At 45.4% G+C, this 13628-nt stretch overlaps 1 long non-coding RNA gene across 1 annotated transcript in view; it reads right to left on the bottom strand.

Annotated features, from left to right (window-relative positions):
- Nucleotides 1–695: 695 nt before the first annotated feature.
- LOC149874339 (uncharacterized) overlaps nucleotides 696–13628 on the bottom strand; it is a 30466-nt gene continuing 17533 nt past the window's right edge. The window contains exons 2-3 of the long non-coding RNA XR_016439924.1: nucleotides 9672–9815; nucleotides 696–1421 (exon numbers count right to left, since the gene is read on the bottom strand). This is a non-coding gene — a long non-coding RNA (uncharacterized LOC149874339). The remainder of the gene's footprint in view (nucleotides 1422–9671; nucleotides 9816–13628) is intronic.

Raw genomic sequence — 13628 nt, 5'->3', positions numbered from 1 at the left:
CCAGTACAATTCTTAACAAGCCTAAGTCTGCTTTATATGATACTGCTTGCAGACCCCCTTCCAACTGAGGCCAGGATTGAAGCCTCATAGTAAGTGGCAAACTTCTCACTAGGTCCACACTGAAGACCCTTAGCCATGAATGGCGCATGCCTCCAGCAGCTGTGGGGGTACAGCTGCACTGGCGGGAAGCAGCGACCGCCCACATGTGCAGAGTGCACCGCCATGATCCCACATGCACCCCCTATGCATTGCCTCTGCCTTAGCTGTCCACTTATGGAACTTTACAGCACAGAGGGTCCATTTATCCACATCCTCTGTGGTAGGATTTGACTCAGTATCTGTTTACAAAGAAGGCAGCTCTAATCCTGCAAACCTTACACACAGAAGTTCAATGGTAATAAAACCACAACACAGTGGTCACCAACCAGTGGATCTCGATCCAGCAGTAGATCTCAGAGTCTCTTGGAGTTGATCCGAAGCTGGGGTGGAGGTTGAATGCCCGCATGCATACACACTTGTGCCCCAGCCCAGCAGGTCAGTCAGTGGGGGAGGGAAGGGGCGAAGGCTAGATCGAGGCCCCTGTGGTGAGGAAAAGTGCCACAGGGGTAGGAGCAGGGGTAAGTTGAGTGGGGACCCAGCCAAGTGGGACTTACCTGCTGGGGAGGTGCACCCCAAATAATTTTTTCTCGCTTTGCCTCGATCTGCCCCCCCTCCCCCTTCTCTCTCCACAGACTTACCTGCTGGGCAGGCAGGCAAGGGTGGTAGTAGTACATGGTAGATCCTGGGTTATTTTTAAATGCCAAAGGTGATCTCCTGCTTAAAAAGGTTGGAGACCACTGATATAACTTGTTAGATATCTGTTGCTGTTTTCCTTCTTTTGGACTATGTTCTTACTACATTTGTCATTGTCTGGAGCTTGGAGTCCTTTGGGAAAAGACATCAATATGGAAATAAATCAGGCCAGGTTTTCAAAGTAGTAACCTCTTCTCCCAGTGTCTAGTCTGGATTTTGTTATTTTTATTTTTGAAGTTCAGTAAGAAATACTAAACTAATGTAATTAACCTGAGCCACCTATCAACCTTGTGAGAATTACTTTTGGTTTTCTATTCCTACTATATGCATGTACCATTAATTTTCAATCAGAAAGGCAAATCTACTACAGCAGTTTTCCATGCAGACAGATGTTTTAAAGTTATAGATGATCAAATTCTTGATGAGTACAGTCCATATTGCTCTGGAGAAATAGCAGGCTTCTGTTTACAATTACAGTATAAATGCCTGTTTTTCAGATCCTTCTCAGGTAGACAATCGTTCACCGTTCTTTAGCCAAAAGATATTTCAGTTGGAGCAGATATCAGAAAAGGGTAAGATTTCTTGCTGAGGTGTGAGAATTATCTTCTATTCCATTTCAGCCTCTGAGTCTGGAGAAAGACAAATTGTTTTCAGATTCCCTTTTTGAATTGCACTGAACTGGTGACAATTATAACCAGGTGGGAATTACTATTCTGCTTCCATATGGAAAGCATAGGAAGTTATTTAATTTAAGGAACTTACTTATATTACTTTTCCTCCACCCGTTTCTTCCTGCCACTGTCTATGCTGCCTACTATTACAAAATATTTTATAGCACCTAGGTTTAACATTAAAGTTATAGCTTACTGATGCCCAACAATAGAAATTAAGATATCAGTTTAGGCTTAAGAATTTGTTGGCTTTTTGAAGAGCATCATTATCTTACAATACAATGTGAAGTAAAGAGCAACATTACAGATTTTCAGAATTCCCATTACCTGTTCCCAAAAGGATCTCTATTCTTTTGGAATCCTGAATCATGGGCTGTTCCCAGAGGTTAGGCACCTAAGTTCTTTGTGTGAAGAACTATAAAGAAAAGGAGCTCCATCCCAGGTCACCAAATAGCCAGCCATTTACATCTCCCTGGGGATGTAGAAGGAGTACTTATAAATCCCTACTTCTTAACTGAGAGGAAGGACATAACCCCATTTCCAAGGTGAGCACTCTGACCATGAGGCTATTCGGTTTTCACTCCCTGGCTCTTCTGATTGAAACTGTTTCCTGTTGTGTAAAAGTGGCTATTGAAGAAAGAGGATTTGACCTTATTCTCCTGCAGCCCAGAGAAATGTTCTCTCTGTCACAAGTTACCCCCAAAAACGTTTTGAGATACCCTGCTCTATAGGCAGTCTGCACAGCTCTTACCTGCCATGTCTTGATGTTATTTGTTATAAAGAGTGCAGGAAGCTGCCCTGGTCTTATTATAATGACCATCCAGATTCTGGTCCTGGCCTTATGGACCAATTGAATGGCTCCATACCTCCCCTATGACTAGCAGGTGGCATCCTTACAAATGTTCTGCCACTTGCTAATGCAGCCCCTCTCTTGGCCTTCCAACCCCTTGGCCTCTCTCAGCCCCACTCTGGGCCTCAGACATCTCAGTCTCTCTGCACAGCCCCTTTCTGGGCTGCCAGACCCCTCAGTCTCCCTCTCAGCCCCACTCAGGTTGCCAAACACCTCAGTCTCTTCTCTGGGCCCTCAGCCCTCTTGGTCTCACACAACCACTCCCTAGGCTACCAGACCCTTCTGTCTCCCTCCTGGGCCCTCTCTGAGCCCCCAGCCCCTTTTTCCCTCACTGTGCCTCACTATAGACTTCAGGCCCCTCACTGGGCCCATGAACTTACACGGTACCAGTCTTCTCTGGCCCCTTGTTGGGCCACTGGACCCATGTGGTCCCATCCTTCTTTGCCAAGTGCTTTTCTGTCAGGGTGTGCTCCCCAAATGTTCCCCCTCCATGGGGTAACCCACAAGGCAGTGGAAGCTGAGGCTTTCCAGCACCCTATCTTCACCATTCCCTGGAGTGGCCTGTGCATGACATTTCACGGAGGCTGCTCTGCAACAGGCAGCCCCACTATGCTAACCAGCTCCAGTAGGGTGCAGTTTCAAGTTTTACCCAGGACCAGTCTTCAGGCGTTCTTACTTGTCCCCCTCTAAGTTCCTCCTAGATGTTCTACACACCCTCTCACTGTCAGCCCTCTTATCTCTGTGGGGCAGCCCTCTCAGGACCCTCCATGGATCATTCCCTCTCTCTGGGCTCACCCAGAACTCTCCATAGGTTTTCTCTAATGTAACCTCTTCCTTCTCTGGACTCATTTGGATCCCTCTATAGGTCCCAAACTCTGCCAGTCTCACTGTGTTCACCCTGACCCTTCACTAGGTCTCCCAAACACTCCACCCCTCTCTCAGGGCTCACCTGGCCCCTCAATGCTGGCCTCAGGAACTCAGCCTCCTTCTCAGGGTTCTGGACCCCCACACCAGGTCCCCCAGGAACCTCCTCATTCCTCTTAGATCCTATCCAAACCTCCAGATGTAATTCTCCTTGCTGGCATGAAAGAATGGCAGCATTCCTACTAGGTGAAGTTCCTTTACCTGCTCCCAAGATGCGTCTGCCAGCATCATACCCTGTCTAAGCCCAGGCCCCTTCCAATCAGGCCCAACCTCACCTGCTGGCCCCACAGGTCAGCTGACTCCACAGTTAGTCCTGACCCTCACCTGCCAGTGGCTCAGCAGGCTGCCTGACCCCTTAAAGTGGCATGCACATCAAGTGCCCTGCCACACTCTCCACTCCTCCACTCCTGGCTTTTCAGGAGTGTGGGAACATATGTGCATGTAATACTGAGTTATGGGGCAGCATAAGCATTTAGTCTTGTGCCTACTGGTAGAAATGTATGTAACTAGGGCAGGAACTTAGGTGCCAAAGATAGAAATAGGTAGCCATTGAGTGATGATTTTAAGTGGTGCCTAAATGGTAGCCTTTGGTATCTGAGTATAATTATAAGGAGTATGCCTCCCTGTGTCGGGAAGTGGTACCCTGAATAATGTCATGCTCTGTATCTTATGTAGCACTTCAAGCCAATTAATTAGCATAGGACTGGCTAACTGGAACATTCACTCAGCAGTGCTTCTTAGCCATTCTGTAGCATTGCGCAGTATAGTAAAACTGCTTCAGACTCAGGAGGTAGTGCTTGAAACACAAGACAGTTTCTTGATCATAACTGCACGCTATGGACAAAGCAAATTTATGGCACAGACACACTCTGAAAATCCTTTAGAATTTGATTTGAAGAATAATTAACCTACTTTAAATGCATCTACATTACAGTTTTGCATTGGCATGTGGGCTAAGTCAAAAAGCCTGAGGCTGAATTGATTCAATCTTTGCAGGTTAGTCTAACCTCCATAGATTGGACCAATAAGCAAGTGAACAGACGTGCATCTTGGATTCTAGAAATGCAGCCACATTGTCTACAGTGGCCCAGGTCAGAAGCTGGGGGGCACTAGAGCATGCCTCCCTGCTCAGCTGGAGAAGAAAACTTGGACCAAGGATAGACTGCCCATCTTGCAAGGTGGGATTTTCATGGGAGGTGCAAAGCATCCTGGGATGCTGGGGGAACTGCAAGTCAACTTAAATGTGGAGGGGATCTGTGATAGAAGTTCAAAAAACTGATTTAACCTAAATCAGTTAAGTCTGATACTATATCCATCCAAGTTTATCATAAACTGATTTTGGCTATTTTTAAAACAGTTTATGTGCACTGAACTTCTCTTATGTTACAGATTTGAACTAGTTTCTGATCACTTATCCTGGTTTTTGTGTGATTTCTGTTCCTAGCCATGATGTCAAATAGACTTAGTTAAATGGTTGCAACTTATTCCATGCTGCTTTGCTTCATGTGATGTTTAACATGGTGTTATTTGCATGCAGAAAGGGCCAGAAGGAAGAGTCAATTCCACCATTTTAGATTTTCTCTAGCTCTAAATCCCCTCCCCCCCAATTGTGAACACAAGAATCTACTGTACCCTAAAAATATGTAATTAAAATGCATGTGATGTGCGTGCTCACGGTCCAGGGTGGTGTGTCCTTTAATTAGACTCTGGACCCCTCCATTGGGTCTCTCCTTGGCCTTTCTTCCCTTTCATCGGGAGGCCCTCACTTGGCTCAGGGAACAGTCCAGCAGCTCCCCTCTTTGCCATGTCCCCCCCCAGCTGTTTCCCTGCCACTGGCTTTTATCTCCACCAGGCGGCATTCTTTAGTGACATCATCCTGCCGTACCAGCCCCTGCTGCAGATAAAAGTGGCTGATGAACTGTGCAGGTGTTCTGCCCCTTTGCAGCTCATCCAGCCCAGCTGCACCTGTGAAAGGTAAGTTTGCCCTGTTCTCAGGGCTTTTCTTCCTACTGTCATGGCGGGCGTCCCCACCTCAACCCACACTGCAGGAGGGGACTCCCGCCCCTTTTCCTTTGCCCTCCCTGTGACACATACATTGTTTCAGATGTACTTTTTGCAGAAGAAAGTGTACTTTGACTGGTTTTGGATCACATAACAGAATTATTGTATCTTAGTCATGCTTTCCAAATACTCAGTAGTGTACTAGGCTTCTCTGACACTTGTTCAGTGAAATTAGTCTAGTCCTTTTAAATTTGGCACTTGAACACAGTTTTTCAGATAATGGGGTTATGCTTTGATCTGTTTAGAACAGCTATTGAAGAAATAAGGCATTTTTAACAACATTTACTATTAAAAGGGTTAGATTAATAAATTGCCTGATGCCTTTATTTGTTTAGAGATGCTAATTAATTGGCTCACTTGTTTAAACATTTTGAATTGTACTTTATGGGTGCTGAGAGATGTATAGCTCCCCAGTCTAAATCATGGCACTTCACAGGAGGCATTGTGATCTCCCAGACCCAACAGATGTTCGTTGTTGGGTCCAGGGGCTGGGGCAATCAAGCTCCAATCTGGAGCATCTGTGTGTCTTCAGCTTCTTTCCCCTAGGCCCATCCCCTCCCTCCCAGTTCCAGTGCTGATTTCAGGATGGGAGGGGGGCAAGGGAAGGGAGGGTGCTTGGGCTGAGGTTTGCATCACCTGTGCTGGAGAGTGAATTGGAGCTCCCCACCTCAGGAGGACGGCCTCCAATCCACCTGCCCCACCCTCCAGCACAGGCTGGGCAAACCCCAGCCCAAGCTCTGTCCCCTCCTTTCTCCTCCTCCCATTCTGAAGCTGCACCAGCCTAGCCCTGCTCCCAGCAGGGACTGACAGAAGTTAATGAAAGCACTCCGCATGTAATGAGGGTTCAGATTGTCATGTGACTAGGCACTTTTAAAACTGTCTGCAGCTGTGCACTTCTGTCAGGTCATGGCTGTAGAGAGCTTCAGAGGACTGATTGTTTGACAAAACATTGCTTCTGTCAGCACCCTATATTATCAGTCTTTTATCATAGGACCATAACTGTAGAAGCTATTCATTTTTGTTTTTCTCATGGAAACAATAACAATACTTTTCAGTAAATTTTCTCTCAGTTTTCCTTAAGAGTAAAATTATGTTGCTGTTGTTCACTCTTAAATAGAAAATGTGTGTAAGTATCTAAGAGCAGAATTTGCCTTTAATGGCTTATCAAGTATTTTTTTTAAAACAATCTCAGTGTTCCCCACTACCTAATGATAGTATACTATTTTGGCTTGAGAGAGAAAAGTTGTATAAGAAACAGTTATGAAATGAAAATAACTTCCTAGGTAAATCATAATCAGTGTTCTTCAGTGCTACATATTAATCCTGGTACTATAAAGTTATTTATGGATTTTATTATTCAAGGAAAGATATTATACTTTCACTAAGAGTGGTATTCCTCTGTGTTTATATTGTTCTGTACAGGAAATGTAAGATACTTCCCATTATTCTGTATTGTACAATAATGGTAATCTAGCAGTCTCAAGAAGCAAGAAATATACTAAATAACAATTTGTAGTGAGTGAAAATGCTAAAACAAAAGGCTTCATCAGACCATTCTGTCTAAAGCTTTAATAAAATATTTTGTCTTCAGAAACCTTAGATCAAAGTTAAATGACGGCACCATCCTTTATCTGTAATTAGTGTTGGTATCTGCAATGATGTTCTTAAAGGTTGTAGAGTGGTCTAAGTTTGTCCCACAGCATAGCCTTGCTAATGTTCACTGTTGTTCAAACAAGCAACTGACGGGGTGGAAACAGATGCAGCTCGTCCTCACCTTTGTTCCACCAAAGGAAAATAAACAGATGTCTGTATCCCTTGTACCACAGATGCTCCAATTTTGTGGCTATTATTAAAGTGGTAATAGTGGATGTCTGTTTGCTTGATGGAAGGAGAACGTGGGCAGTCAGAGCTGCCCGTGCTCCCCAGTCTCTCTGGGCAGGTGCTCCAGAGGCTGGAGGAGCTTGATCTTGCACACCTGTGGAATTCTCAGGCCCCTGGAGCGTCTGGGTGGCTTTTCCTCCTTACAGAAGTACCCCTGGGAATTGGGGTGAACAGGAGAGAATGCCAGTGTTTCCTTATTTATGGAGACCCACAGCTGGGATCTCCACAGGTTTTCCCCATTTAAAGAGATGCACCCTTGAGAGGCACAGGACCCAGGGGATTCCTGTTGCCCTGTCTCTCCCAGGTACATCTTAGTTCCATGAACTGGGTCCTGAGTCAACACATGCTTCATGTGGAGGCACAAGTCAGCACAGGTCCCAAGAAGGAGGGATGGGGCAGCAAGGGAGGCAAGGAATCCCCTGGAAAAAGGAACACATTGCTCCTTGACTTGCATCAGGTGCTTGCCCAATGTGGGACAAGGGGTGATGCATGTATCACCCAGTAAAGGGGATTAGCTTTGGTTTGACAATGTCTGGTTCTACCCATGGACCAACAACACAATGCCTAAAATCAGTTTACTTATTCACATGATCATTGAGGTTTTATTCTTAATTAAGTCACTTCAGCATCCTGATTTCAGATTCTCACGTCTAGAGAAGAAGCCCAGAGCAAGGCTGGAGAATAAATTAAAGTAACTGTTTCTTGAACCCCAAGGAGTTTAAACAGTCATGAAAGCAGAATGTGCACTTTAGCTATATCTTCCCTGTGACTGCCAACAAAACTCAACCACTTATTGTTGTTAGGCGTGCGTAATACTTCTGGATCAAAAAGTGAACTCTAACTTTTCCATTTAAAGGAAGCAACAAAAGTCGTTAAAATGTTATTGCCTGTACTGGAGTTTGGCCAAGACATTTGGGTTAGTATCCCTGCTTCTGCCAGCAGTTCAGTCTTTTATGGTAGCTTAAGCACCCTGACCATGTATCTCTACACGCTATTCTCTGATAATGCTATTCTAAATAAACAAAAAGATCTTGCTACAAGAAAATATATCCTAAGAGTGTGAAAGGAAAAGATTTTAAAATCTTTGCAAGAGAAAAATCCTTTGTGAAAATGTGTTTAACATGTATATAAGTCCTGATCATGCATAAAGGTGTTATAAAATGCATATAGCAATATTAAACACATTTCTTTTTCACCTGGTGGTATAACCTTTCCCAGCCCCAGGGCACTTCTGGATTCCAGAGAACCAGCTTTCTTCTTGACCCTGGAGGAATCAGACAAGTGGAAAGATCCATTATTCTTCCTCCTCATGTGTGGGTTTGTCACACGTGTAGGCTTAGAACAGCAAAGTGCTTCCTAGCTGATGTCACAGATAGATGAAAACCAATCATTGCTCATATTATCTCTGTGGAACAGTCTAATAATAGCTGAATATGTGTTACTTAATATGATATACCTCACATGCTAAATTGTAACTACTACAATATGAGCACTTAGCACATGTTCTGAATGTGCAGTCACTCATGTTTTAAGTTTATTTAAGATGTAGTGGGTGCATCTACAAGTGCACATTACTGCAGAGCTGACTAATTAGCTCCACGGTAAAGCATCACCATTTACACATGTGCCAGTATTAGGGTGCAATAAATTAATTAACTCTACCATAAGATAGTACTACTGGGGACAGTACTAGCTTGCAGTGGAATACTTAATTCTGCCAAACACATGTGTAGATGGTGACAGGGACTGGCTGGGGCATGAGGGTGCTAAAGTGCAGGGGCTGCCTGCCTCAACCCCACACTTTAGCACCCTTGTGCCCCAGCCACCCCTCTACCACCTGACACTGCCACCTGGAGCCTGAAGCTGACCTCTGGGGCCCCCTGACAGCCTAGGGCTACTCCACCGTAGCTCAAACTACTGCAATCTTGGGTGCACATGGGAGCAGCTGAATCCAGCACAACACATTGCCTTAATGGCATTTGTAGATGTACTCGCTAAGTGTGGTATGTGACATAACCCTAATGCTATTGGCACCAGGCAGGTAGCTTTCTTTTAGCTCATACTTCAACATGACAGTCAAATTATTTGCTGTTCCCACCGAGATCCCTTAACAACCCATCTAGATCTTACCTTATAGCTAGTAATCCATTATAAGCACACACACACACACACAGAATAATAGAATCATAGAAAATTAGGGTTGGAAGGGACCTCAGGAGGTCATGTAGTTCAACCCCCGGCTCAAAGCAGGACCATTCCCACCTAGATCATCCTAGCCAACACTTTGTCTAGCTGTGTCTTAAAAACCTTCAAGGATGGAGATTCTACATACAACCACTCTGGGGATCCTCCTTACTACCCTCCTAGTGAGAACATTTTTCCTGAGGACAGTCTAGCTCCACATGGGTATGCACATCTATTAAAGATTACTACAGGTCATTCCCGGTGTTTCATGCCACTGTCACCTGCTGCAATTGAGAGGTGGTCATCACCTGGGCTGGCCTCCAGTGTGATCAGATGAATAAGAGCAGAGAGGTGAATCCAGCTCTGTTTTCTGTTGAAAGAACTAGTGAAGACTTAGGTAGTCCTGCAGTCCTTTGTTACTATCTTTCTTTCCAACAGGAGAGGGAGAAAACCTAGGAGGTAGAAAATGGAAGGATTAAACTGGTGCACAGGTTTTACACATTTCAATACCCATCCCTGATCCGGTTATGCCCAAAGAGCATATATTTTCCCCATCAGACAGTTAGAGAGGGAAGCTGAACCACCAATAGGAAGAGATTAGAAATTACAGGTAGATCTTCACTCCCTCCCAGGCACATCTCGGCTCAGAGGTGTCAAACTTCTCTGGCCCCATGGGCCAGGTGAGAGTTGTTGGCCCGGTCTTCAGCCCAGATCAGGCTGTGCTGGAGCCAGTGCTCAGAGCCATTCCAGCAGGGTGCTGTATACAGTGCACATGGCCAGTCCAGCACCACACGCTACATATAGCATGTACCGGCCCTGCTCCAAAGCTTGCTCTGCACATAGTGAATGGGGCAGACTGCATGGGGCACAAACAGCTGGTCTGAAAGGGTGCCCCATGCAGCACGTGCCCCATGCTGGCCTTACATACCATGCATAGAGCAGGCCCTAGATTGGGGCTGGCACCTGCTGGGTGCAGTACATAGTTTCATAGTTTCTAGGGTCAGAAGAGACCTGAGCAGATCATCTAGTCCAACCCCCTGCCGTGGCAGGAAAGAGTACTGGGGTCAAACGACCCCAGCAAGGTGTTCATCTAACCTCCTCTTAAACACCCCCAGGGTAGGAGCCTGCACCACTTCTCTTGGAAGTTGGTTCCAGATCCTAGCTGCCCTGATAGTGAAGTAGCGCCTCCTGATATCTAGCCTAAACCCGCCCTCTGCCAGCTTGTGACCGTTATTCCTGGTCAGTCCTGGCAGTGCTCGGGGGAACAGGGACTCCCCCAATGCCTGCTGATCCCCCCTGACTAGTTTATAACAGGTCACTAGATCCCCCCTCAGCCTTCTCTTTTGGAGGCTGAACAGGTTCAGGTCCCATAGTCTCTCCTCATAGGGCCTGCCCTGTTGTCCCCTGATCATACGAGTGGCCCTTCCCCTGCCTCCAGCTGGGGTGGGGGGGCGCGCTTTACTCCTGGGATACATGAGACTGAACAAGCTGTGCACAGCAGCTGGAACAGGGGGCCAGCACAGGGTGCATGCTACATACCGCACCATGCCAAACTGGTCCTGCACACTGGCTCTGAACCAGCCCCAGATCCAGCACACAGGACTGGTCCAGCACAGGTACCATATGCAGCACATGCACCAGACTGACCCCCTTGTGTTGTGTGCAGTGCCTGCAGCACCGGATCCAGGCTGCATGCCAGGCCAGTTCTGTGTGGCACATAGGGCCATCTAGACCCAAGGGCCAGATCAAAGGGCTCATACATCATATCCAGGTATTATACTACATCTTCAACACCCTTGTCTTAACTAGATCAAAAATGCAAGTTGTCTGAGAAATGCATTTTTTGCTCCAACCCAATTCTTCATCTACTTCCTCTCTGCCATAGTTTTAAGGAACTGACTGCCATAATATCTAAGTGTTGTATATTAATGTGTATGCTTTCTTTGGCATTACCCATTGCCTGTTTGCTAGATTTCATCAGTTTTCCTTTCCTTTCTTGTCTTTAATTCAACAGATTCAGAAATGTCTTATAATCTTACTGTACATTGAAGGCAGTATCTTTCACTTCTCAAGGCAGAACTTATTAAATTGATTTCTATTATTTTCTTATGGTATCTTCGGAGGGTTTACATAAGAGAAAACTCAACTTAAAGGCATCAGCAATAGAATATTAATTATTGTCAGCTAAATCGGCTTTGGATACTATCTAAAACCTCTCAGAACAGCAGGCTATATTTTCAGAAGCAATGTTCTCGTGAGTTTTATCTTTATATAAAGGAGTAACAGGACACTTAGTTGTGTTGCAATATACTAGTCAGCCTATATCATAATGGTCATACGTGGCATTGTCAATGGAGAAAACAACCAGTTAGTATTGTCATCCTTTTCATTTCACTGATTTCATTTCTGAACTGACCCATTTTTAAGAGAATAAAGAGGTATCTTGGATGGCATTTTTTGTTTCTGGTATACTTCTTGTCAGAAGATTCTCCCCAGCAGGGAACTATGCATATAGCCCCAACCCCAGCCCTCCCTGGGCCTCCTCTGGACCTTCTGCCCATGATGACCAGCAACGGCAGTGGCAGCCAAGCAAAAGCTGCTGCTGGATGCAGGAGAAAAGTGGCCACCTCCTCCTTGCCACTGTAAGAGCCCTTCTTGCTGTGGCCACCCAGAGCCCACGCTCAGGCTGCCCTGCAGCTTCTCTCTCCTGCGGCCACCAGTGCCACCTCCAGGCAGTGGTGAGGAGCTACAAGGCAGCCCAGGTGCGGGGTCTGGGCAACCACAGCAAGGAGGGTACAGCAGCAGTGAGGGAGAGGTAGCCACTTTCCCCCTGCACCTAGCAGCAGCTTCTGCCCACTCGCTGCTCCTGCTACCATGGCTTATCATGGATGGATGGGTCCAGAGCAGACACAAGGTGAGCCAGAGCTGTGTGCATGGGTCCCAGCTGGTCCACTCCAGCCCAGAGCAAATCTGGAACAGGTGTGGGGTGGGCTGAGGCTGGGGCCAAGCCTGTGTGCGTAGGTCCCTGCCAGTCTCCATGGGCTGGGCCCAGCGGCGGCAGCAGCTGGAAGGAACTGCCGCCACTTGGGATACCTAGTCCAGCCATGGACTCCATCAGGGTGTATACCTGAGAGGTCACCAAGACTGTGGGCGCATACACCTAGGGAAAAATATGGATGAGTGGAGTCTGCCCCAGACCTTCCATCCCCGCTTAGATCATTGAAGCAGAATCCAAAAGCCAGACCACTTCCAGATATTTGGTGCCTCCATTGCTGTAGGTATGTGCACATCTGGGAACTGGATCTGAGTCTCCCACATGGCAGATAAGGAATCTACCACTAAACCACAACAACAGGTTGACAATCATGACTAGATAGTTCATCTGCAGCAGTTTTCAGACAACCACATATTTCTTATTTTGAAAGCTGTTTTTGGTCTGAAGGACACAGTTACATTTTTCCTGTAGTTTCACATGAAACCTAATTACACATACCATATCTTCAGGAAATAAACAAAAAACGAAAAACCCCATAGTTTTACTTTGTATTTCCCCATTTATTTAGATAAATATTTCAAGTTAAAGAGTGATACTCTTGAGCTCAAAACTTACCTAGAGTTCTCAAATATCCTTTATCTCCCAGAAGATAGCCAGTTCCAGCATAATTGCAATGCTAGATCCATCTCTGGAAAAAACACAGCTCTCTTCTTCACATTAAGATGTTTTTTAAATCAACATCAGCTTATTAACTCTGGATTTGGCTTCTTTTTTCTTTTTTTTTTTTTTACACATCTTTTTTCCAAGAGTTTGGAAACCTTTAAGACAATGATCTCTAGTGGAAAGCTGGAGACCGCAGAAGGCAGAAAAACCCAAAAGGATTATTTGGCAACTAACAAAATTGATTTTCCATTGCTGTTTCTCCCAAATGCTGCTTCACACCACAAACTTCCTGATCACAGTTCATTATAAAAGGTACTATTCCCAAAATGTGTCTATGAAATATGTTGCCTCTATGTGTTTCCTCTTGTTTCATTATTGTACATTCAAATGGAGAGGAAAGCCAAAAACAGATCCATTTCAAAGGTAAAATATAAACACAGTATAAACTTAAATAAAATCTGGGTTGGGAATTTGTGAGTTAAGGGACCTGTCCATTTAATCGCCACATTGTTTCTATACATATATAAGTAGAAACCTGGTAAAAGTATAAGTTTAAAGTACAAAAAGTAGTATTTTTATAGTCTGTTCCTACAGTAAGCTCAGTATT

The sequence above is a fragment of the Crocodylus siamensis genome, chromosome 1 (genome assembly GCF_052110815.1).
Source record: "Crocodylus siamensis isolate JL-2025a chromosome 1, ASM5211081v1, whole genome shotgun sequence".
Lineage (NCBI taxonomy): Eukaryota > Metazoa > Chordata > Crocodylia > Crocodylidae > Crocodylus > Crocodylus siamensis.
The sequence above is the reverse complement of the archived record's forward strand: the minus strand, read 5'-3'. Positions and strand labels throughout refer to the sequence as shown.